General features: G+C 34.9%; 1 protein-coding gene across 2 annotated transcripts in view; it reads left to right on the top strand.

Annotated features, from left to right (window-relative positions):
• LOC145690948 (uncharacterized) overlaps nt 1-27,424 on the top strand; it is a 35,402-nt gene that overhangs the window by 1,339 nt on the left and 6,639 nt on the right. The gene's annotated exons all lie outside the window — the stretch shown is intronic.

Genomic DNA, 27,424 nt, shown 5'->3' with positions numbered 1-27,424 from the left:
TTAGTGAACGTACATTTTATATGAATTATTTTTAAAACAACGCTAACAAGCATGAGCTAGATGGCCGGTAAAAATAAGTTTGCTATGCAGATTAGGGCATTACGCAGAATGTGGGTAAACGAGGATAGCGCAAAATTCTGTATTTAGGATCACTTATATGTGTTATGTGTTGAATGTGTTTTTGTACGTTCCTAAGTATTTTATATGTAACATCCTGAAATGCTTTCTTTGCTTGTATATTTGTGTTGCCAAGTAAGAAAATATATTAGGGACGTAACTTCTTAACTAGATGGATTCCTTCATTCCCAAACATTTTTCTAGTTCCGTGTTAAGATCTGCCACATTTAATTTTGATACTTCATTTCGCTTACAGTGGTTACTAGCTACCGTAACAAGGGGTTACTTTGCACATGGGGCATTACCTCCCACAAGATATGAAAAGAGTTTCACAATCCTCTGTCGGTAAAACCATGAACTGTAAACACAAAGTTTCAACTACCCTGTACGGTAGAACATGTATCTATTTTGGCGTTAATGTTGGGGAGTCAGCATCAGTTCTAATTACCGAAAGGGTTTGTTGCTGTACTGGTATGGAAAGCAGTCACTGTAAATACAGCCAAATTCTAAAAAAAAATCTGTCGATGTCAGTTTCGTAGAATACTAGTGTGCATAATGGGACTGTGATGTAATTGTTGAAATTGAAATGTGAAACGTTTCATAGGTGGGATTATTTGCACAATATACAAAAAAGTATGTTGAATATACCTATCTGTGCAATGTTTTCCCTTCAGTATTTAAATATTTTACTTTCTACAGAAAACTGCATGCATTTTATTAATATTGATATTAGAATGATGGTACCGTATCAGTACTTAGTTCGAATTATCGATATTTGTAAAGAAAATTTCGTATTCTCTGGTACCGACTCAGGAACCACACTCTAATAGTTTAGCATATGTCCCACAAAAGTGCCAACTCACGAACAGAAAAATTGATCCTCGTGAACTGATTTGACTTGGCTATTCCTTTTGTCCAAGGTTATTATTCGAACCGTAATCAGTGGAAGATTTACGGGGTTTGTAACTTTCAGGCTGAAGCCCACCCAAAATTGCATTTTTTTTTAAACGCATGTACTTAATTAGACTCAACCAGTGACTTTAATCGGTTCTGTCACTTCCTGGAACTGTTTCTGCGTGAGTCGCTTGTTGGAACTGTTCGTGCCTTATGTGACGTCCTTTTTGAAAAGTTGGTGGTAGTTCATATTTTTCTCACTAGGTGTCTACAGTCATATAGTAGTTTGTTACTGTGACGTCACATGCTCTGTCTGCTTGTATGTGTGGAATGGAGTGAGCGGGTAATTGAATTTTCGTTTCATGGCGACGATCGAGGTAGCAAGTGCAATTGAGAAACCGTAAAATGAATTTAGTACAAAGAATTGGTACTTGTCGTTTTTAAATAAGTTTGTATTAGATTCGGATAATAAATCATATCACTTTGCAGCACAGTGTGGTTTAATTGAGTTAGAGAAAACATGTCATGGTTGTGGTCGAAGGCTGAAGATATTTCCGACGTATGGTAAAAGTGGGCGTTCACTGGTTAGTCTTGTTTGTAATAATAACAAGTGTACTCGCTTTAATAAATCGACGTCTGTGCGGAAAAGAACATTTTTCAGCAATGTGAACTTGCATATTGCGCGTGTTTTCTTGCTGTCTTATTGTTTCGTGAATCATCAATTATGAGTTCGTTATTCATGAGTGTTCTGGTTCCGGAAGCATTTAAGATTGATATGTAAACTGCTCCGTTAACCGGATCAGATGAATCGGTTGCAGTTACTGTTTGACTGAAAATAAAGATTTGGCTAAATATATATTGTTAGTGATTCCTACGTGTATAAGCTGCAAGCCCACTCCCAAAGTCTAGTGATAAAAAAAAAGGTTTCTGAATCAGGGCCCTGTCAAACTACTTTTATGGATACGCCACTGTTCATAATTTATTTTCTAACAAGAAATTCATTCCGTCGTCTACGTAAATAGGAAATTTACCTAAATTCAAAATAGGAGGCTCCAGTGGTAATAATTTCCAATCTAAGCGTTATTTGGGACCGATGCAAAGTAACCGCGAGTAGAGACTAAAACGTCTTCTCCCAGTTTTACGTTTTTTATGATTTTAAAACGTTACACATTTCAATTTCAACGTTACACTATTGCCTCAAAGTCCCACTGTACGTGGTAGCGGTCAACGAAACTAATTTAGCTTTGACGCAAATTCTTATAGATGATATCTTTCAAATTTTATCAGCCTTTACCGTAACTGCTTACAATACCTCTACAAGAAGAGACTCTCCCGGTAGTTGGAACTGCAGTTAACCGCCAACATTATAGCCAAAATACAGTTACATGTTCTATCTTACGGTGGCAGTTGAAACTTCCTTTTTACTGCTCGTGGTTTTCCGACAGGAAACGGTGAAACTTTTGAAATTTTGTGCAAAGTAACGCCCGATGTGCAAAGTAACCCCGTCTTATGGTACTTCAAAGTACTTTTATGCAATAGATCATAGCTTTGAATGAACAGTAGGTTATATCTCATTATTTGGTTAACCTTAACTGGGGAAGAGGAAGTGCTAAGAAGATGTTATTAATTTACTCTTTGTCTCTCTCTGTCATCACGTTAGGAGTATAAAGCTCGATTCGTATACTAATTTATAACAGCAAGTTAATATACACTTATAACTAACATTATGAAGAAGGGTACTATAGATGCGAAAGACCCCAAAATATTAGCAAGAGTAAATATGAGATAATAATCGAATAGTGCCGCTATCAGTATCGAATCCATACTCTTCTGGGGCAGTAGGTGTTGCTCATTGGATTTTTTTTTGCTTAATTTTTATAATAATAATTTTATTATTATTATGATAAGGAGTTGCAAATGTACCGGGAATAAACATGGAAGTCGCAAGAATGTGTATTTTTATTTATTCTCAACAGCTTCTTATTTCAAAATTCTTTGTATATCCATTTTTTCCTGAAGCTAGTGCCATTTTGCCTGGCATCTGGTAAAATACAAGTTTGTACAGTATTATAACAAGAATTTTTACCTAATACTGCGCAAGAAATTCGTATTGTTTATCATTTGTTTAACATAGCATACAAAAGATATAACCGAAAAATATATATTAATAATCATAACCTATTGAGTAATCGGGGGCAATACATAATGATTCCAGTTATGTATAAAAATATTTATAACAATCTTTAAAACATTCACCACTCGAAATAGAAAATGGCCTCAATAATCATTACAGTTTGGAAACACGTTTCAAATAAATAATAAAAAGTAAGAAATATCTTGTGATTCATATCTAGGCCCATTCGTTCTGTAAGATCCTCGAAAATTTTAAGTCATTTAACTTGTCTTTTAAATGGTGTGATTTGAAATTATAACCCCTATGGTGGAAAGCTGATCGCACGCCATTAATACATCCAAATTCAAAACATGTTACAAATAAAACGATTGGGCATACTTCTATAGTTCTTACCTAGGATATTCTTATCCTTTCCTAGATTGTAGAAAATAATTAATTATTTGACTCATCGGATAGCGATAACGTGATCTGAAGTAAAACAATTTCACCTCAGTTTTTCAGAGCGCGTAAATGATAGGCAAAAATTTATAGCAGGTAAGGAATAGAAGAAATGGATAATTTTAGTTTCTGTTATCTACGGACATACTTGTATCTTTTGTATTGTATCATATAGCAACAAATGTGTTTCCCTCAGTTATTACGGATAAGACAATTTCAAATTATATCCTTTGAGTTGAAAAGCGGAAAAACTGTTGTTACCAACCACAAGTTTGATAATATTTCAAGAATAAGGATTGGAAATATTTTCCTAACTTGTTTCGGATTTGTACCTTTTACTTACAACTATTCTCAAGCAACTTTACGGAGTAAATAATTTCTTTCTTTTCATTTTTAGTAGTTAAGTTTAACAAATTAGGAGTTTGTGCTTTCTACAATTTAGAAATGTGTAAGAATATCCCCAGCTGGAAACTACAAAGAAAGTTTCAATTCGTTCTATTTCAAGGGCTTTCCAATTCAGATTTTTGTTTGCGCTGCTCTGAGCGTATCGTAGAAGTATATATTTGACATCTTGCTATTCCTTGTAGAAGAGAAAACTAACCCGGGAGTATTTTTTTAATGAAGAAAAAAGTTTTAATGTCCGTACTGGCAAACAATGAAAGAAATTTTGATCGTAGCATTAAAATTGTTTCAAACTTGGTGATCACAACGGCTCCTACTCTGCGGATGGTATAATTTGAGATCATTTCATTTCTTTTAGGTGAGTGAAATGAATTGAAACCTTATTCCAGAATATAAATGAATGTAAGAATATCCCAGGTACAAACCATAAAAATGTTTCCCGGTCATTCTATTTGAAACACGTTTCGAACTTTAACAGCTATTGCCAGTTATTTTGCTTCTAACTGCAGAGATTGTAATTTGAGATCACGTCTTTCTTATTAGGTGAGCGAAATGAATTTTGTTACTCTGCTTTTAGATTTTAGACAGAAGTGAGAATGGCCATAGATACAAGTCCCGCAGGATTTTGTATTTTTTATTTAAGAAAAGCTTTGGAATAGAAGATTAAGAATAAATTTATCAATACAAAATAACTATGCAAAGTACCTTTTTTTTTTACAAAATAGAGTCTTAATATCTTTAAAAAATTGTGCCCGACGTCGGTTTCTTCTTCTTGGGTTTCCTTTAACAGGGGATGGTCATTATAACTACAAATCGATTTCTAAGTAACGTTAGTTTCGATTTTTGTTATGGGGCAGTAGCATTTTGTCAGATAATTTTCTCGTTGTACCTTCGAAAACGGTATTTTATAAAGGATTTTCGTTCCTCTGTATATAACTTCTGTAGGCTGACATCATCATTATTATTCAAAATTCATTTCAGACCGATGTTAATTCAGATTTCATTGTGGGTTAATAATGATATACTCATGAGATGTACTCATAAAATGCCAATGAAGCGCTATTTATTTGTTTATAAATTAGCCCTGTACAGTCCAGATTAAGAATATTATCTTAAATACGATATTATTAAGTACATCCCGCCTTTCGAACAACATTTTTTAGTAGCATAGAAAACTACGCCATCTAAGCTGCATTTCATTCTTGAATGCAGGTTTCCATTAGGAAAGTATGATAATGGCTATGAATTCAAGGTTTTATGAGAGAATGATATAAACTGCTTTAAGGAAAACTATTGTCCAGTTTTGTTATATTTCTTACACCGGGGAATATGTTCTATGATCCAATCGAAAGTGCAGGAACGTGAGAGTACAAAAAACCAAGACTGACGAGGAGGTTATGGAGCTAATGGTTTATAGTTGTGTATCAGTTTTTTGATATATTTTGGGTTTCCATATATTTTTTCTTTTGTTTAATTTGCACCTTTTCTCAATTTTAAAATTTTTTTCGCACTTTTTTCGATTGAATTCTACCAAGATATGAGATTTGTATAATTTTGTCAGTACTTTTGTGTATTGATAGCTTTTCCCATACTTCATACTGCCTTTTTGGACAGGTCCATATTTTTGCACTTGAAGCTTCAAACGCTGAGCTATTCCATATAAAATCAGGAAGTTCACGAGTTAATCCTTAAAAATAAGTTAGATTTTATGTTTCAAATGAAATTGATGTTAGTTTGATTAGCACTTGCTGATTGCTCAAAGCCCATAAGATACAGGCTTGGGTATCGTTTTTAAACTTATGCATCACCCTTTACAAGAATTTCCATTATCAAATCTGGATTTCTTTAATTTGTACTATTGTTTTCTTTTAAGATTATAGCCTGCATTCTCCCTTTCTTTGTCGACTACTTACAGTTTTATCTAGGGCACTTGCCTTTTGCCGTTTTCTTCTTTGTAATGTTCTATTTCAGTTGCCTCTCTTTTATGGGTAGTTATAACTCAGTAGGTTACGATTATCCATTTTAAATGTTGCATCGTCTCGGAAGTTTAAACTCAATCCCTTTCTCCTTCGTTTCCTTCTATTCTTTAAAATAATTTCTGAATTTAAGAATTACTCTAGTAGGATATACCTTACAAAAATGGAAATCCTAAAAGAGCTGGGAGTGAAACAAAAAACTGCTTTCTGTTCTTTTTCTTCTCTAAAATATAATGTTACTATTTGGATGAATCTTTCGCGATTACTTCTCATTAGTATTGTCTTAAAATCGATACTATAAAGCGCGAGTAAAATTTAATTAAAACAAGAAGAAACTGCTGGCAATCAACAGGGGTATCATCTGAAAGTTTGTTGTTCTTGGCTTTCTTTTCAATTCTTCCGAATATCATTTTGTTATGGTTTGTTTCTCTTTTCCATATGGTCTATTGCTGTAGAACATCTGGAATTACAAACATGTATTATAACGAACATTAACAAAAGGAAGTTATGATAGTTCACTTTGGATTCAGACAGCTTAATTACAATTGATGCACTGCTACACTATATATATATATATAATGTGCCAGTGCATCATATATATATATATTAACTTCTATTACTTTGATCTGGTTACATGACAAGAAGCAAGGACATTTTTACCTTATATCAGAAATCTTTTCAATTCTGCATTATCGTGACAGAGTTTATTAATTAAGACATCTTTATTCACTTTATTTAGTATATGCTTTTATACTGTATTAACATAAACGACTCAATGTTGTCTTGCCCGAGGTTCGCCCATAATCTTTATTTAATAATGTTGAGTTTCAAAAACGCTCGTTTACAACTCTTTTACTTGTGTAAGAGGGATAGTAAGGAGGAACTTGTACATTTTAAAGACGTATGTATAACATAAGGCATACATGTGATATTCATGTATAATTTTGAACCCACACGTGAGGCAAGACTTGCAAGCTTACTTTGATTTCCATCATCCCTTGTTCAATATCGCATCACCATGCTTCCTCTTCATACTCACTAATTATATATTCAATATCATATTCAATCACAGCATCTTGCGATGACTTGGACTAAATATCTGCATAAAATTTTAGTTTTTCGATAGTTTTCTCTTTATCTATGCCACAAATTTTGTTCATTTCATTTTAGAGTAGTTCATCTTTTAAATCAGAAATCCGCCTTGGATCGAACCACACCAAGTCGTGGAAAAGGTTTTCGTGTTTCGAAACCCGGTTACTGACACTTTGATTTTTTTAAGGACACCACTGAAATCACACAGTCTCAAACTTTTCTCTTCTGTATTCCCTCATTTCATAACATGCCAATTCAGATCATGCAACGATGATATATATTTGTGAATTACTTCCATTTTTCTTATAGCTATTTTGGGCAAAGGTGCTACTTAAAAGTGCACATCTGTTGTTAAGAACAAGAAGAAAAAATATAATATTAATTTTAGATAGATAATCTGTAATTGTGGTTACAGTAATAACATAGATTTTTTTTCGGTTTGCTATGGCAACTGGTTATTATTAATGGAGATTACAGAATAGAAAGTAGTTGTGGTGAATGTGATGTGTCTAATTTGAAAGTTATGCAATCACTAGTTATTGCAAATGTAAGTATAAATTAAGGGTGCCTGATAGTGGTGACTTATCTTAGTAGTCGAACTGGGCTAATGTGATGAAAAATACGTTAAATTTAATTATAACGTTACAACCGAACGATTACATTCTATGGAAAGTAAAGTTTTACACTATCGCAGGGAAAGGTAGGCACAGTTTATATGATTTGATCATAGCAAAACGCATCCCCACTCCTGGTTTCCTCGGCACCTACCCCTTCCCAACTTCCCGCTACGGGCAACGCCCAATCTCTTACACTCCTTGTGGCTTACAACGACATTCTTGTTGCTATACCAGTGTTACCTTATTGTCAACACCTGGTGTGAGATGACCCATAAGGAAATTCTGCGTGGTCAACAACTCAGTTTCAGAAGTGGAGCGCACTATACAACAACGGATGCAACATACATATTTTCAATTTTGTATCCAAGCACTATGAGAATCGTCAAGGTAATTTAAATGAAATTTTTATTACTTGTTTATAGTAATGAAGAATTTGTTAAACAATTAATTTATATTTTAGCTGAGTGTGCTAATTTATATTTTCTTCCAAAACAAAACGCAGCGAAATGATAGCTATTCCATAATGATTTACTAATTTTGGAAAGACACGTGCTCGAAAACAGGTACCGTAGTGAGTCATCAAAATTGCCAGAAGGCCATTTTATAACTTTTACATTTGTAAAGAAAAGTTTAATCGAATATTTCTGATTCAGGCCTATACAGCAGTGATAACAATGCTACCAACTTAAATGTGCAAAATGTAGCTAGAGAACAAAATATTTAAACATGTACTAATTTTGCCCTGAAATCCAAATTGAAAAGTTGAATATAATACAATTCAAAGTTAGAGTAGTCACATAGATTGATTATTTTATCTCCTGGATTCAAACTTCAGAAAAAACGATCATATGGCTTTTCACTATATTTGACACAAAAGCCGTTGCTGGTAGGAAACGTAAACTGTTGGCCGTTATGTTAGTCCGACGCAGATTTCTTCCGGCGTTTGGTCTACCATGCAGTAACATGTTTCATCATATTCGGTATTTAATCTTCTAGTATAAGAATTACGGGAACCATGACCTGTAAATATTTCCATCATTTCTTTGTTTAATTCATTTTTCCCTTTCCTAATTGTAATAGCCGGTATATTTTCTTCCAATTTGTTCTTTTATGGTTAATTTCTACCATGATATGCATTTCCTTTTGATGATTGCGTTTAGCTACATACTCGGAATTTTTCCAAATATTTCTTAAATGATCACTTATTTCTCTTTAATCCAATATTTTATTACTTGTCCTAGTCAGCTAACCACTAACATTTAAGGAGACTGGCGTTCTAAGAAATAGTAACTCCTTCCTCCAATTGAATTTTTTCAGTTTATGTCTGATAGCTGGACACCGAACATGGCAACACGTATGCCCCGAGATATGACATGACAGTATATTTCTCTAATTGGAGCAAAAAAGAATGAACATTTCGCCATCACTTAGAGACGCACTAGATAGATTTGGTAAATTACATTCACGTTAAATTCTGAGATAAAAATTAATGCAAACAAAATGAATATAATAATATGCATCATGCTGAGACAGAGAAAGCATGGACAAGACAACGAAATTTTAACTCTTAAGCATAGAAAGTCTGCATTTCCCTCCTGTCCCATCTTTCTGTTTTTGGTTTTTCTTTTTCCTTTAAGGAATAGACCGCTTTTAGCTGCAATAGCGATCATAATTTACAATGCTCAATTCCCTAAAAAACAAACTGTAGTTCCAGGCTGCGAATCGAACGGAGTCTAAGTACGTGCACAATCTAAGGCGTATTTTCAAATCAGCCATAAAACTCCGCACTGCCATATAGTTGCCCCCGGATCCTTTTCAATTTTTAATTTTGTTTTCGGCTTTTAAATGTTTATGAGTTAACACCTGGCTTCAAAAAAAAAAAATAAATAAATAAAAATAAATAAATAAATAAATAAAAATAAAAAAAATAGATTTTTAGATCAACCTCAGGCAAAAGTTAATCCACAATCTTCAGAACTTACTGTTGCGTCTACATATATGTAGGTTTAATCGAGGATTTCCATTCAGAAAAGCTAAAATATACAAGCTAGAAGCACTTTGAATGTTGTATTGGCGTACAACGTTGCGTATATCATGGACCGAAAGAAAAAGAAATGAACAAGGACTAACGGACGCTAATGAAGGACCACAGATCATGAAAATAATAGGAAAAAAAAGAAACGATGCTTTGCCATCTTATTCGGCACTCCAATTGGATCACCATGCTGATAGCGGGAAATGCAATAGGAATACCAGGAAAAAGAAGACCAACGATACAATATATAGACAGTTACGAAGAAGAGACGTTATCAAGTTTTAAAACTGATCTCCCAATGTAGAGAAGAGTTTCCAAATTTCCATATTGGCCACCTACATATGGTTGGAGTGAATAGGAAGGAATCGAGGATTTAAAGAGTGATTTCCCAAATTTACTATATTCACACTAGTTCTTTAAGGATGATTAGAAAGTTGATTTCATAAATCAGCGAAGCCAGTTCTACCTCGTGCAGGAGGTGTACCCACCAATAATCCGTGCGGGAATGACATTTCTTAGCATTGTTATGTAATGTTCGGGCAGCTTAACTAAAACATCGAAAATAATATTTGCACGCTCTTGCATGAATACGTCGAAACTAGATGGTGTTATTTTTTGAAATAACCCACGATTAAGTATCGGCTGGTACGAGCTATATACCCTCAAAACATATGATATTTTAATAATAATTTGTTTTCTGCATTTCTTGTAGATATCTTAAATTTTATTGTCCAGAGGTTAGTGGAGGCTAGTGATATCTTTACACTATTTCTTTCTTTTGACTGCGTGGGTTTCTGTGGCCATGAAATCTTGTTTTTGTCGTTGTTAGAGTCTTGTAAATATAATCGTAACCTTCACATTAATTTTCGCTTTTTACCCAAAAGATTTTACATCCCTCTCTCTCTCTCTGTCATTTGTTTATTGCCTTTGTCCCAGCTTTGCTACGGGAAATCACGATTTCTTCCGTACCTACATTTTGTCATGAACCGAAGCTGGGGAGAACGGTAGACAAAACATAGATACCGTAAAGGTGGAAATGTGAGGAAATGATCAGATTAAAATCAAATATTAAGAAACGTTATCAAATATTAAATTATCTTGCGGTGCAAATCAAAAAACCTGGTTAAGCTGTACAGAAAATGTGATAATACTGAATATATTTCATAAAAATTAAAAGAAAATCAAAATATTACAAATGAACAAGTAACTTTTACTGAATATATTTTCGGCCGTTTTAACTTCTTTTATTTCCCCATTTATCTTATTTTATTTTATTTTAATACTGTACTGTGTGGCACAATTGATAGATTTAAGATTTCACTTACAATAATCTTAGGCCGGTCAACTTCTTTAGGGGCGTTGCAGTTATAAAGATCTCAAGCGTTTCACGTCGGATAATCCCAAGGGTCCGCTGGAGTCCTCTGCTGATAGTAATAAGCGATCGTCCAAGCCGGCACAATTATTCCTTCCTCTTCAATGATTTGGAGCCAGAGTTTGTCACACAAAACTGAGATTACAAACGAATGTTAGGATGCTAACACATATGTACTTGTCAATTCACCACTGATTTCTGGACAATATTAGAAAAAATTATTTTACACGAAGGCGTATCGAAATATAGTACTATCACTGATGATAAACTGAAAAAAAAATGGCTTTCATGTATGCAAACGGCGATTTAGTTTGCGAAGCTCAATCCATACAATTGGAGCACTCATAAGAGTATAACGTGTGTTTACTTTAGAACATTGCACCCCACTTGCCTATGTAGGTGCCCTTCCGAATGACGCCCAGGCGTTCGTGCAAAGCACTGAAGGTTCTTTAGCAAATCAAAGCTTGTATATGGTCAGCCGGGAAAATCCCGATTTTCACCCGTAGCATCGGGACCGGAATTATCGTCCAGTTATCTTTTAGTTATAACAGTGTGTAAGTGGAGGATGATTGTCCCGAAAGTGAGATATAAAGAAATAGTCACCAGAAATGCAGGACACACGTGATCAAGGTTCCTGCTTCTTGACCGTATATGGCCGTAAGACTGGAACTAGGCTTACTACCACAAATGTACAAAATACCAAACTACTGGAGAAAGATTCAAGATTGCTTCTCCATATACGAGCCTTGGTTACTAAAGTTTAAAATTAAAATTGTCCTATTTCTTTAAAATTCCAAAAAGTGAGCCTGAGGTCGGTAATATCCTATTGCTCCCGAACAAGGGAGAGAAGAAATTGATTCAATTGTGAAGAGAATCGTGGGCGTCAGAGGGTTAGTGGTTTTGGTTAAGTATCACTGAAAAAAAAAACTATATTGTGGAACATCTTGTATATACGTTCAATTCACTGGAAGTTCACCATGGAGTTAAGTTGATTTTGAGTTTAACGTCCCGTTCAGCAGCGAGGCTATATGAGACGTGGACGTACTGATTAACGTGGAATCCGAACCACATGAGCTCCCGCCGGGATTCGAACCCGGGTCTCCCAGGCCAAAGGCGCGTACGCTAACCGCTTAGCCACGAAGGAGCTCAAGTTCACCATGGAAATCGGTATATTTGGACTTCACTGTACATAATAAATCACTTTCCACTTGTTAACTATAAGGTTATTCAACCTCTATGAAAATAAGCCACCTGTATTAAAGCCATCTGTTATATTTATAATACCTCATTTAAGCCACCATTAATAAAAATGTTCATATTTTTCATTCATTTAAATTTGCAGTTTATAAGTCCTTTTCTTTCATTCACTTATTTATTTATTTATTTTTCAACTATGTGTTTCTCACAATGAATAGATGTTTCAATTGATTTTCCAATGATTTTCACTGACATATAACATGTTTGAAATCATAGTAAACAGTTGAATCTAAATGAATATACAGGTAGTCATTAACCTAAAAATACTTAATTACTGAACAGTAATAGAAAATGTGTATTTGGCATCACGTTAAAATACGCATACACTATAACAGTAAATTCATGTAAGGATGCCGCTCTACAACAGCCTTTCGGCATCTTGAAAATAGCCCTAAATCATTTATAATGCTCAATTGCCGTTTACTTGAACTGAAACGTACACAGATCTAAAATACTTTATACGCAATCATTTTGTTCGCTTGTTGAACGTTATCAATTTTCACGTGCCTAGTTGGCTCATGCCTTACTCCCTCAACATGAACAATGGGACCTATCCATCCATGTTTTTTTACCCATTTTGAGAGAGCATCAAAAAAACGCCGAAAATTTCCCTAACATGCACCCTACAAATGTTAAAAAATTCTGACACGCCCCTAATAATCGTAAAATTATGGTTCAGAATAGAGTAGCCTTTCAGATGGTATCACTCGCATGTCCCTCGGATATCCCTAAGACGGGAAAAATTGAGGAAAATTGGGATTATTGCTGAAAAAATCCCTTTTTTCCGGTTTGGAGCCCTGTGACGCGGCCCTGGGTAAACATAGAGATCCAGAAATCACTTTCAAAAATACTACGTAGTGTAGTAATTGCTTGTGCCAAATACCAATCTCGTATCTTCAACACTAAGGACGGGAAAAATATTTTCCTCTTCTGGGAATATTCCCAGAATACCCTATATAAATTTCAAAAATTTCTTGACACGTCCCTAATTATCGTAGGATCACGATTTATACACCATTTTCCTCAGAATAGAGCAGGGTTCCAGATTGTATTACCCTCATGTCCCTCGGACGTCTCTAAGGAGAGAAAAAATGAGTAAATAGGAATTTTTGCTGAAAAATCCCTTTTTCCCGTTTTGGGACCCTCTGGTGCGGCCCTGGGTAAACATAGAGATCTGGAAATTGCTTTCAAATATATTACGTAGTGTACTAATTACTTGTGCTAAACACCAATTTCCTATCTTCAATACTAAGGACGCGACGGGAAAAAATATTTCCCGCTTCTGCGAATATTTCCGAAATTTCCCAAGGATGCTATACAAACTTCAGAAATTTCCTGACACTTCCCTAATTATCGTAAGATTATGATTCATACGTCGTTGTCTTCAGAATCTAGTAGGCTCTCAGAAAGTACTACTGAAATGTCCCTATCATGTAGCTGAGCGGAGCAAGAATCACAAAAGTGGGATTTCAGGTCAAAAATATCCCTTTTTTACCCTTTTGTCCCTCTGAACCCCCTTTCTATGTTGAGGAAGAGATCCGAAAAAAATCTCATAAAAACTAATTGGTCCACTGATTGTTTAGGAAAAATGTTAGGATTCTAGGATTAAAGAGAAGCTCACCAAAAAATGTTGAAGTTAGACGTCAGTAAAAAAAAAAAAAGGAATTTTGTAAAATTACGTCATACCCCCCTATGTTCTGACGCTCGGAAACGTGTAGATCTTTCCAAGGCTTTCTTAAATGCCTCCTCTCTTGGAAAATTAAAAAAAAACCGGAACTAAATAGCATTCTTAGTTCTCTTTTAATCGAATCTTTAAGACACTACAATATCGGTCGAAAACGACCGAAAAAACTTGAAAGGGTTAAAATTTCCAATGCTGTCCTTCTTCTGCTTTCCACATTCACCTTTCATGTCCAAAAGCTGTGAGATCACAAAATATGACATCTAAGTAAACGTACCTGATTGTAGAGTGATATTGATGGTTTCTTGGACTGGCGCTTCAGTGGCGGTGGGCTCACATTTAAATCTGAAAAGTAGCCTTTGAAATTCAAGGGAATAATCAAATAAATAAACAATAATCATTTTTTCCATTCTCTAAAAGCTTAAAAATTCAAATTCGGTATTTGGGGCCGCGGTGGCTCAGTGGTAGAGCGTTCACCTCTGGTGCTTAGGGTCCCGGGTTCGATCCCAGCCCCCGCCGAGTGAACTTTGTGGTGGACAAACACCGTGTGCGTGGGTTTTCTCTGGGTTCTCCCGTTTCCTCCTACTTTCTTCATTCCACCATTTCATTCATTATTCATCATCACCGTCTCCTTTAGCCTAACCGGCATAAGCGTGGGACGTAAAACTTAAAGATTTCATTTCATTTTTTCAAATTCGGTATTTCTGATTTCTCGTCTCCTCCGGGGCTTAGTCCGAGTTCAGGTGAAGTTCACGCTATTATGCGCTAAGATTTTAATTTTCCATCTGTGCTGGTTACGCTTGTAAGCTGTAATTTAGCACGTTTCCGTGTACTTTTCCAGTTAGCTTCTTTAATTTAAGGAATCTTTCTTCTCCTTACAGCGCATTTAGTAAATTTCCACGTAATGACACGCCTTCGTTTACGACGATTGGATTTACGCTGCATTGCGATACCTGTCAAATTTCTTTTTATGTTTGCGCTTCCTATTACTGTATTTGCCATGTAGTTTACTATACAATGTTGGTACGTGTTTTCGCTTAAGCTTTTTAGTACTCTTCGTAGTCGATGTATACTTTTTCCGCATGTTTGACTCGAAATAAGCTAGCCTACAGCTCGACTTTAATTTGCATGTAGTTCGTCTTCGACCGAGTTTAGTTCGTTCCGAATTATGCTTACCAAAGCACTTTTCTTTTATTCTCAACTTATCTCCTACGGCACGCCTAATGCGTGGTTGTGCGCTCTGAGAGTACGCTGTACGTGGAGGTCGACGAACATTGTTATCATCACGAGCAATCAACTGTTCTGCATGCTGAGTAGCCCTACACTTAAATTTTCGCTCTTTACAATTTCGCAATAGTGGAGTACTAGCTTGAAAGTTCACACATTTCGGCTACTGAAAAGTAACAAATGTTGTATCTGAGGTACTGGTATTATGATCACGTCTGCTCATTTTAATTCTGCTGATTATGCTTCTCGAAATCGAGTTTACGTTAACTAATGTATTACGAAAACTCAACTGGGTATCATTGGCTATCTTATTTTTCTTTTTAGCCTTGGTGTTACATTTCGGCTCTATAATGTAAATATACTTTCGAATGCGTGTGCTTTAGTGGATGTGTTACTTCTACGCTTGTTTAGGGTGAACATTTCCGACCGATTGATTATGTACGAGACGTTCACTACGTAAAACACAATTCGCTTGGCGGGTTTACACTCTCAACTGTGAATTTGAAGTCGTTTCCTTCTACAATACTCAAAGCTGATAAAAGCGGAATGGATTTGCAGCAATAAAAAGCAACTCACGTTAGATATACACGGTTACAAAGACAAATTTGAATTTGTTAAGTCGCGTAAAATCATTTGCCTGCTACACAAACCCGACAACACTGTAACATCGTTATCATACAAAACCAACAATCAACTCTCAAGCCTTCCCTGGCTTCTTCGAGAGGGCGAATACGCGCAACCTCAACGCTACCGCTTACCATGTGTGAAACATCGGCATCCCTTGCCGGCAAAACAATTAGATTAGAAACATAATTGTCTACAGATACACGTAAGGATTCTTCCTTTTTCGCTATCTCTACACTGCATATTTCCTTCTCCTGACTGTAATCGACTTTCTGATTTATTTGGCACATATCTTCCAGAACGTGGGCCGGCTCAAATTCAAGAGTATTTACGGTTTCTTTTACGCCTTGCACTTCCTTGCACTGTTGTATTTTGTTGGCTTGCCTACACTCAACCTGTGCCGTTCGCATGTATTCATAGGACCCAGTGAGACCTTTCTTTCATTCCACTACACTATTTTTAAACGGGGCAGTTACTGAATCAACATGATTGGCCGCGTTAACTAATTCAGAGCGTACCTCAGTTAAGGAGTTATTGGCTACTTCGATATTATTACGTAAACTGCCAGCTTTGGCATTCAATTCACTCTTTCCTACGCTCCCAAATCGCTTCTGTTACAGACTGCTGGATATAACCTACTAATTCATCTATTTTTTGTCCTATACGTCCAATATTCATTTTCATTTTCTGAGCAATGGTTTCTAATTGTTTCTCTAATTCCTCTCTCAACATTACTTGAAAGAGTTCTAAAACACTAGCCTCCATTTTGATATGAATAACAAGCAACTAATTTCAAGTACAAAAATATAAATGTCTGAGTTTAATACGAAAATAAAAAATATGCACTTAAAACATGAAACAAACAACTTTGATATTACGACCATTAACAACCAATCCATCTTTTCACAACTCAGGTTTCACTTTGCGAAGTGCTTCAATATAAAATTAACCCAGATATAAACTAGTACCATATACAAAACATTTTCTCTTATTCATAAATGCGTATGAAGGTGCATAGTGTAAAACATGTATTTGTGTGTGTATTCTCAATCAGTTGTTTGCTATCCACTCACATCTACATAGCATTAAAAATCAACAAGAAAATTTTTTATAAGCTACATTAATCTCTCTCTCGCTCTCAAAGTCAAAACCTATATACTTAACTTACATGAAAAATGTACATTACTTATTTTTTGTGTTTATTTATCCGTGTTCTTTATTTTTAATTAATTGTGTTCGCGCATGAGCTGATGGTAATTGGCTGTCGACACTAGGCTAATCAGATTCAAAACTCAACACGTTATCTGTATAACTAATTGTATTGTAAAAGCAGTTGTAGGAAGATTACTATAATTTAATCCGGAAAACGGTCGCCATGTGGTTGAAGTCGTGTTTTTTGGTAGTTGATAGAATCTTGTAAGTATAATCGTAACCTTCAAATTGATTTTCGTCTTTTTCCCAAAATTTTACATATCTCTCTCTCTCTGCCACTTGTTTATTGCGTTTATCCCAGCCTTACTACGGCAAATCACGATTTCTTCCATACCTACGTTTTGTCATAAACCGAAGCTGGGGAGAACGGTAGACAAAACATAGATACCGTAAAAACGGAAAAGTGAGCAAATGATCAAATTAAGATATATTAACAAACTAAAATTATCTTGCGGTGCAAATCACAAAACCTGGTTAAACTGTACAGAAAATGTAATAATACTGAATGTAATTCATCCAAATTAAAGGAACATCAAAAGATTACAAATGAACAAGCAGCCTTCACTGTATATGTTTAGGGCCGTTTTGACTTCTTTTATTTCCCTCTTTATCTGATTTTATTTTCTTTTAATGCATGTGGCTATGTGGCACAATTGATAAATTAAGATTTCACTTACTCACAATAATCTTCGACCGGTCAACTCCTTCAGGTGCGTTGCATTTATAAGGATCTCAGGTGTTCCACGTCGGATAATTCCAAGGGTCTGTTGGAGTCATCTGCTGATAGTAATAAGCGATCGTCCAAGTCGGCACAATTATTCCTTCCTCTTCAATGATTTGGAGCCAGAGTTCGTCACACAAATCTGAGATTACAAACGAATGTTAGGATGCTAACACATATGTACTAGTCACTTGATTGCTGATTTCTGGACAATATTAGAAAAAATTATTTTACACGGAGGCGTATGGAAATATAATACAATCACTGATGAAAAACTAAAAAAAATGGTTCTCATGTATGCAAACGGCGATTTAGTTTGCGAAGCTCAATCTGTACAATTGGAGCACTCATAAGATTATAACGTGTGTTTACTTTAGAACAATGCACTCCACTCGCCTTCGTGGGTGCCTTTTCCGAGTAACAACCAGGCGTTCGTGAAAAGCACTGAAGGTTCTTTAGCAAATCAGCCGGGAAAATCCCGATTTTCACCCGTAGCATCGGGACCAGAATTATCGTTATATCTTTTAGTTATAACAGTGCGTAAGTGGAGGATGATTGTCCCGAAAGTCAGATTAAAGAATCAGTCACCAGAAATGTAGGACTCAGGTGATCAGGGTTCCTGTTTGTTGACCATATATAGCCGTAAGACCGGAGCTATGCTTACTACCACAAATGTATAAAATACCAAACTACTGGAGAAAGATTCAAGATTGTTTCTTCATATAAGAGGCTTATTTAATAAAGTTTAAAATTAAAATTGTCCTATTTCCTTTAAACTCCAAAAAGACGAGCGTCAGGTCGGTGATAACCGAAACGTTCTCTTTAAGGGGTTATGCTGTGTATAGTACTTAATTTTTGCACGAAACAATTTACATCTTGATTTAATTTCGCATTTTTGGACAGTAAATAAAACGGACAAACCAATACTTCCAAGGGTAATTAGGTGGTTAGATGGTTAGCGCGTTGATGTCTGGAATAAATTTTTCATTCTAATGTATTACACACAGCATGACAGCAGTTTTACCATTTTTCATTCTAAATATGTTTCTATATGCTCACATATATCATTAATATTTCTTTTCTTGCATTTCACGTATGTTACCTTAGGTCATGTGTTCATGGATTAGGGTAGTTTAAACCCGGTTTCGTTATATATACATACAATTTCCTATCTTTTCTTCAAAATGTATTTCTGTATGTTCACAATTGTTAATAATTATTTATATGTTTCAATTTTAGTGTTCATAGGTTAGCGGTGATTAGGTAAGGATATCTTTTCAGAAAATATAGAACGATGCCAAAGCACATTTTTTTTTACACCAATGCGTTATTTTTCCTTTATTCCGAATGTTACTGCGAGTGTGTGCTATGCAGCTGAACCTTCCACTCACTTCACTGTTAGTGCCGGTGGCATCAGTTTTAAGGACGTACACGTATTGTCAAATAGTTCTTTTTCTTCAAAAATGACGTATGGATTATTATTCTGATAAAATATAAAAAGTATCTGTGTTAAACTTGTATTGGTTTTATTTGGACTAGCACACATTTTTACATTATCTTTTATTCCAAAACTGGTGTCGAGTCTAGCGTTATATCACGACTATTTTTTAATTATATGGTAATAGGTTCGTTCTTCCTTAACTATCTATTCAAACCTGAATTTGTTCTTTTGACCATTTAAAATTTCAACGTTTATCGCTGTACAGCGAATATTGTAATATAGCGAGGAGTATTTGTTTGCAAACGATTCAGCGTCTTAACACAATTTCATACTATCCAATGTACCTTACCAAAAACGAATATGGTTCAAATTTGCTGTTGCTTCTAATTTCAAAAGTAATTTTCGTGTAGAATAAACGGTAAATGCTTTCATGGAGGTGTTTCTTATAAATATTTCAGCGTCCCTCGAATAAATTCAATTTCCTCGGTTAACCGTATACTCAAACCGAAATTTCTTCAGACTAGCCATTAGTTTCAGATTTAGCTAATGAAACCGTAGAAAGGAACGGTAAACTTTAACGAGAAATGTTTCTTCCAAATGATCCTGTGTCTATACACAACACATAATGAGTGGGTAGACGCTCTGCCAAAATGGGCTCTTTTCCAAATTCTGTATTGTTGCCAGTTTCAGTACCGGTTTCATCGTTCATTGCTGTAGTACGAACACGATAACAGGAAAAGAGAAGCGATTTGCTGCAAAGAATTCTGCGTCTCAAAACAACATATCGCTACTATCCTGGATATTACTAGTACTACTGGTAACAAAATTGATCTCCGTTGAAAGAACACTGTAACAGCTATCAGGAAGCGACTTTTTGCATAGGATGAAGTATGGCAAGCATAGGTTCCATCTTCTGTGTTGAAATCTTAATGAAATCAAACTAGGTTCTACTAGCCACTTACAATTTGAACTTTTATTACCAGAGTACGGAAACATAGCAAGGGAAACATAGCAAAAAACAATTGGGCTTCGGAAATAAATTGACTACAACACTCTACCAAGAGAAGAAGTGGCTCAAATTCAATATTAATTTAGGATTCAATAATTATTTCTATATGACAATCGCGGTAAGACATAGAGCTGCGTTTCTACAATCAGCTGAGCGTTCTAAAATAAGGTTCCACATTTTCCACTAAACCCTATTCAAAGCGGGGCGATTTAAATTAACAATTTGTGGTGTTAATATTTGTTATCGTAGGATGGAAACCGTAACAGACATTGAGGGTTTGTAGTAGACATATCATAACCAACAGTACGTTACGAAATCGGAAGTTATTGAAATTTTCTAAACTGGTAATTACAATACTGATTTCTGTAGAGTAAGGACGATTACAGATATCAACATACGGTTTCGTACAATCGATTCAGATTCTCAAGAATAGGTCCATCTCCTCCGTCCACCCTCTATTGAAACCGTGAGCGTTTGAAATTAGCCATTTCGGTTTTCAGCATTTAATCCTATAGAACTGAGAAAGTAACAGACAGCGAAGTGCGGCTTTCTGGAATAGTTTCAATTCTTAAATTGGACATATCGTGATTACCACAGAGCTCTTCCAAAAAAGACCGGTTTGAAATTTACTGTTACATCCGATTCGATGTAGTTTTCAAGTTTCTTTCCATAGAACAAGCAGATAACCAGAATTAGTTTTTTGCAAGCGATTGAGCGTCTGAATATAATACATAATGACTATTCACGACACTGTCAAATCCAGAAGTACTTCAAATTTACTACTACATCCAATTTCAATACTTATTTTCTTAGAGGTAGAATGCTAAAATCTATCACGTTGCGGTTCGCTGTAGTCGATTCTGTATTCAAATAGTATGTTTATTTTTTGCGTTGAAATTCTATTCAGACTGGACATGTTTAAAATTATCCGTCTCCGGTTTCAACATTTATCGCTACAAAACGAAAATGGTAATAGGTATGTAGCAGCTGTTGTTTGGTAAGTGATTAGTAATCCAGCTATTTAATTTTCATAGAGAAAAACTGTATAAGATGTCGAGCAGCTCTTCCGCGATCGGATCAGCGTCCCAACGATACCTTCTATCTTCTTCCTTAACTTTCTATTCAAATAGATTTGCTTCTAATTAACGATTTTTTCAACATTTATCTCTATAGAAGTGAAAGAGTAACGGATAACTAGTAATAGATTTTTGAGATAGATCCAGCGTCCAAGGAACAGATTCCTTCTTTGATCTTCTTACTATATGGGAACAAAATGTTTCAGATGTACAACCTCAAGTTTGAGTATTGAATTCGCATATTTTGGAAGTCTTAGATTCACACTGTGAAACGATATTCTTTGTTTAATTTGCGTATTGTATAACATGTTTAATACACTCCACCAGGTTGAAACTTTTAGTCACGCATAAAGAACGTGTAGCTATGTAACATATATTTTGCAGAAGTTATGTGAATGGTTAATAAAAAATGTGCCGCCTTCACACTTTCTTTTTCACTGCCATAAATTTTAACCTTTATCCTGACCTGAAATATTATTTTAGTACTAGGCAATGTTGTTATTTTGTTCGTTTTCCAGCCAATGATGTATGTCCTAAGCACAACAAGATTTTACGATTCCGGCATTTACGTTTGTTATTTCACCCATTCCGCTAACACAGTATCAACTGTTCATAAACGCAAATATTTTAGGAATTTTGTAACTTTTTGAACTAGATCATTATAGTTGTCTTAGTGTAAAAATATTTCTGAGAGATTTTTAAACACTTCTTTATTCCCTTTTTCCATTTTTATGCAATATTATCCCGCTTCTTTCCCACTACTAACTAGCATATAAATAAAAGCTCAAGATATTAGCTCTCTGGTAAAACCCAGGACTTACAAAAAAACTTTAAGTTCATGAGTTTGATTCCCGTTTAAGTCATTTTTTTGCATATAATGATATATATGTTAGTGCATAAAAAATTATGTAAGTAAAGTTTCGTCCGGTTCAGCAGACTTCAGTTGATATGTGTGTCCCCAAAGTTTACTAGTTTGTAAAAGTCTAAAGGTTAATACCAGTAACATCACTTTGCAGGAGAAATTTGCTTTGGAAGTATAATAATTATTGTAATTGCTGGCTGTTGCTTTAATCACTGGAATAAATTTAGTTGTTAGAATAGACGTATCACGAAGCTGCAGTTTTACTTGCAATCGATCAGGAAGGAGAAAATATCTGTTGACCGGCCTTACAAAACCTCATCTGAACTCTGAACAATTCTACAGAAAGACCAGATTGAGAAAAAGATGATCATCTCTTTTATCTCAAAAAATTGAAAGAAAGCATAGTGGTTTCCATAATCTAGTTTGATCTACTAATCCTCATAAACATGATTTAATTTTTTTTAACTATTAGCTTTCGGAAAAATTAACCTGCACAATTGTGCATGTTCAACGTGTTTTGTATATATTGGTGATTCTATCTACCTGCACAATTTTATAAGTCAGGGCTGAAAGGGTTAAAAATGCATATTAACAATCAGGAAAAAGACGTTAAATTTTGAATAACTTACTTAGCGTGAGATGAACGAAAGAAAGTTTCCGTGCTATATATATATATGTAGTTAAATTTACTGTAGGAAGACATCACATATTTTTACACAAATAATGAAATTGATATGTCTAGAATAGGCGGGTCACGTCACTTGCGTCAGTAATATGCTGGTGCACTGTAAAACTTTTGTGAAAGGTTGGTGTGTCAAAAGCGATAAGATAATATTATAAAATACGATACTCTAAGAATGGGCTCTAATAATCCAAGTTGCCATGGTTTAGTGTAGGATGATATCCAGTTGAGAAGTTAAATTTATGAGGTGTGGGACTTCGGGTTTGGTTAATCACTGGGTGAATGAGTTTCGTATATTCTTGGATGTATACTTAAGTTTAAAGTGAAGTATATATTTTACTTTTTAAGCTTTTAATATTTACTGCTAAAATTACACAGTGAAAACTACAATGAAGACTTGAAATGAAGGTCACGTTTGTTGCAATTAATTGACTCTTTCGGCCTTCATTCACAATTTCGCGAACGTATGCTTAGTATGTTGTACTTCCTTGTAACCAGCGAAACAAACATCTGATCACGACGGTGCTACCTCTGCAAAAGAATGTGCAGAAAACCAAAGCTTAACTTCAAGACGCATTTGCGCGAAGAAAATACACTTTGTCTGAAATAGTATAAATAAAATGTATACTTTCTTCGGAATGCGATGGTAAAATCTGGAAAAATTATTTTATTGAAAATTTATTTCAAATGTTAATTATTATTATTATTTTGTAGTTTTGTCGTTGTAAGTGTTTATAAGTGTCCGGTGATCATTACAACATTAAACATATAGTATTACGTGATTTTATTCCTCCAAGTTTGTGTTTAAAGATGGTATATTATGTATGACGCCATTAAAGGTACGTGGATATACTTAGTGAAGAGTGTCCGTACGTATTCTTCCGTGAGTATTGTATTGTAGTAACGCGGGAATGAAACAGGTAATATTAATGTGAATTACGGAGGAAGAAATAGTGATTCTTCGATATTTTTTCAAGAAGTACGTAGATATACTTCTCCATATAAGTAGATTGTTTCATATAAGTAAAGAAGCACGTCCGTAAAGGATAAAGGCGTTGTTTGAAAGAGAAATGATGAAAATACTTTGTTTCCCAGTAAATATTTTTTTAAGTCGTATACTACAAGCCTTTTTGCTGTTTTTGACGTAGCACTTGTTAAAACAGCTAAAGAAGTCTATAAGTTGATTTGAAGTTTACAGCTTAATTTCACAATATACCCTTGAAAACGTAATTTTTCTATAATTCTTTTTATACTAGCAAAACTGTGATCACTTGAGTGCATCAGGCAATGCGTGACGAAGTTCTGTACATTGCATATTAATTTTATATCATATGGTAAATTTATGTATTATGAAATCTGCGGAAATTGCCCGTTTTCATCTCGTAAGTAATAGATCACTTGCTCACTGGTATAGCGTAAAGACACCTCCTAAGCATAATCCACTCACAACTTTTAGCGTAAAACTTAAGTATGTTCTTTTACTCGTAGGATCTTCATTCTAGTAACAGTAACGTAAGAAAAGATATTTTTTTTTGTAAATGAATTACATGTCTGGCTAACTGCAGACATGTAAAATATAATATCAATTGATTCAGCCATTTCTGTAACTAATACCAGATTAGATTGATGTCAAATCTTTGTACTGAGGTATAGTATGCAGATTGTTCGTCTTTTCTCTCTTGAATGTTTATTTCCGAAAACTCTGCTGCACGCAATACTTTTTTAAAAGTAAAAAAGCTAGTGTGCCAGCTGTCCTTTCTCTAACAAGAGACCACTCAGATTATAATATTCGACGTACAATTTTAATCCTCTTCCCGTCTTTATGATACCCATTTGAATGAACGTAACGTAATAAAATGCCACTTAAATGAGCACGCTCAGCATTACATTTCAAACAGTTCAGCTCCCTGTATTTTATAATGTGATGCATAACATATTTCTCCAGTTTTTCGGTATTCACAGTGTAGTATTTATCTTCGCACGCCCTTTTTACTTTAGCGTAAAGAAACAATAATGACTAGAGTGTTTCACGATACTAATAACACTCGAGGGGCATTGTTTGCAAAAATCCTGTAAAGCAGTATTCCAAACCTAGTAAATATTTCGATTTCTGCGAATAGCATTACAACAGGTTATGATAAATTCTATGTTGAGAGCACAAACATAAAAGCACTAGTAATAATATAAGAGTAACGAAGGTGCTAATTCTTGTTCATATTATCTTAACGTGAAATTCTGGAATCATTATATCATGTATTTCAAATAAGTACATAAAGAGTACAAGAAATTGAAAACTCTATGCTTCTCAAAAGTATTTATTTTATTAGAATGTATCAGATGTAACTACGTAGCTACATATCAATACACGCAAATTTTACTATCTCAAGGTATCAGATTATATAAAAACGCAACTATAAATTGGTATACTTCATGAAATCACGTATCTTGTGCAAAATTTTGGAAGTTGTTATATCGTCCCTTTGTTTCTTTTAATCATAGTGACAGATTCTTGTAGCTGCAATTGAAAAAACCTCTTCCGATTTTTAAATTTTCTGACACTAAAAGTATTCATGTATAAATAATGTTAGTGAACGGGTCTCTATTTTCACTTATAATAATGAAATGTTTATTACACATAGCACAATATGAGTATTTTTGTATGTACCTGAGTTAACTCTGATATCGTATGTATCGTGACGGACCAGGTAATGGCGACTGCTTTGAAACAAATTCAAAGTATGAGAATTAAATCTGTCATATATGTAGTTTCGTGTGCAGAAAATACATACTTCTGGGTCATGCTGAGTGGTGGGTCCTATTGGGTCATGCTGAGTGGTGGGTCCTATTGGGTCATGGTGGTGGTCGGTGGCAGTGGGTGGCGTACTGTTGGCCGACGATCGACTGACCCACCGACTCGATGACTAACTCCAATTGTGGCACTTTTCAGAATATCCGTACAGATTTTGGAAAAGTTCCAAACGGTATGTAATGCTTTCATTTTAGGTTAAGGTTTTGCTAGTCTGCTGTTTCATTTTTGAATGCAATTACGATTCGCCGTGACTTTTTCTACATATTGTTTTTGTGAGAAAACGTTAATGAGCAACAGAAAATACAACTGTTTTTCGATTCGGATTGGTCTGGGTTAACAGCTTGAAAATGAAATCGCTTAATGTCAAACGATTATGTCTGTTAGGTTAAGGAAAACTATGATTGAAGCAAGTGAATTACGATGGACGAATTGGTGGAATGAGGAATTGGGCGTGTCCCGAGAAACCCCACGAGCACTATGTTGGCCGTCTCAACCTTACTTGCCTTGGGAACGAACCAGGCACTCCACCCATCAGATTGTTTAGTAGGCTAGGTCTCACTTTCGATTCCCGATGGGAAAGCCTTTGAGATATAAAAAGCCCTCGTTGTATTTGTGTTCGTGTCCCTGTCGTTCAAGGTTATTGAAATTACCTGTAAAACTAGAATAACCGAATATAATAGAGATAAGTTACAGAGATATTTTTTGTCTTTTTAAAATTTAATCTTGAATTCTCTAGACTGCACTATTTTATCATGACCAAAATCAATGATTCATGGTTAATAAAACATGAAATCGTAAGCGTTTGGAATTTCGTATATAGACGAGTGATTCTTGACTCTTACTTAAAAGAGCGGGTAGTGGCTTAAGCATTCGCTTCGTGTGTTAGGGGTCCGCGGTTCGATCCTCCGAGGATATTCAGAAAAAAATTATAATTTAGAATTTTCATATTTCTGATGTATAATAACATGAAAAAATATCAATTTGTCTCGTTCTTACAAGTTAGAGTTGGAACGACTTCCTTCAAAATGTAATTACATGACTTCATAGTCTACAATCTCGATTTCTACTGTCTGAAAACTTCCCTTGTTTCGCAAACAATTCATTAATACAAACGGGTCATTCTTCAGGCCTAGTATGAGTCATAAATTTGCCTGAAACGTGATTGTGGAACTGTTACTAAGTGCTCTTCCACCCTTACTAGAAATAATAATAGTGTTTTCGTTCGGCATTTACAAGTTCCATATATTCGTTCAAAAGAAATTGATAAATAATAACTATTATTTTTTTATATTTTGAGAATATTTCAATATAACGAATACATAGTCCAATGCTTTTTATCCAAAGAAAGGGTATTGTGATGATGACAAATCCTACTTAGCTTCTTTTAAGGCATCCGAATTTTCGATTTTCACATTATCCAGTAGCTGACACCGTTTTCCTATCTTTTCTTTGCAAAGTATCTCTCATAACTCAATTCATCCTTATATAGGGTCCAAAGAATTTATTTTCACTTTCGTAATTTCAGTATGTTTATTTGCATTGCAGTAGGACGTAACATTAAGGTCTCAAATATTCAGTAATAATAATAATAATAATAATAAATTCCGTTTGAGGACACATTGTATTAAAGCCTGTAAAATCGCCCGTAGTGTAAGCCAGAAGTTACAAAATAATCGGTATTGGAGAGAAGTGTCAAGACTAACAGCACATGGCCTCTCCATATGTTCCTACAACTAGCTAAACGTT

The sequence above is a fragment of the Thermobia domestica genome, chromosome 7 (genome assembly GCF_964235325.1).
Source record: "Thermobia domestica chromosome 7, izTheDome1.hap1.1, whole genome shotgun sequence".
NCBI lineage: Eukaryota > Metazoa > Arthropoda > Insecta > Zygentoma > Lepismatidae > Thermobia > Thermobia domestica.
This window is presented reverse-complemented; position numbering and strand designations above follow the sequence as displayed.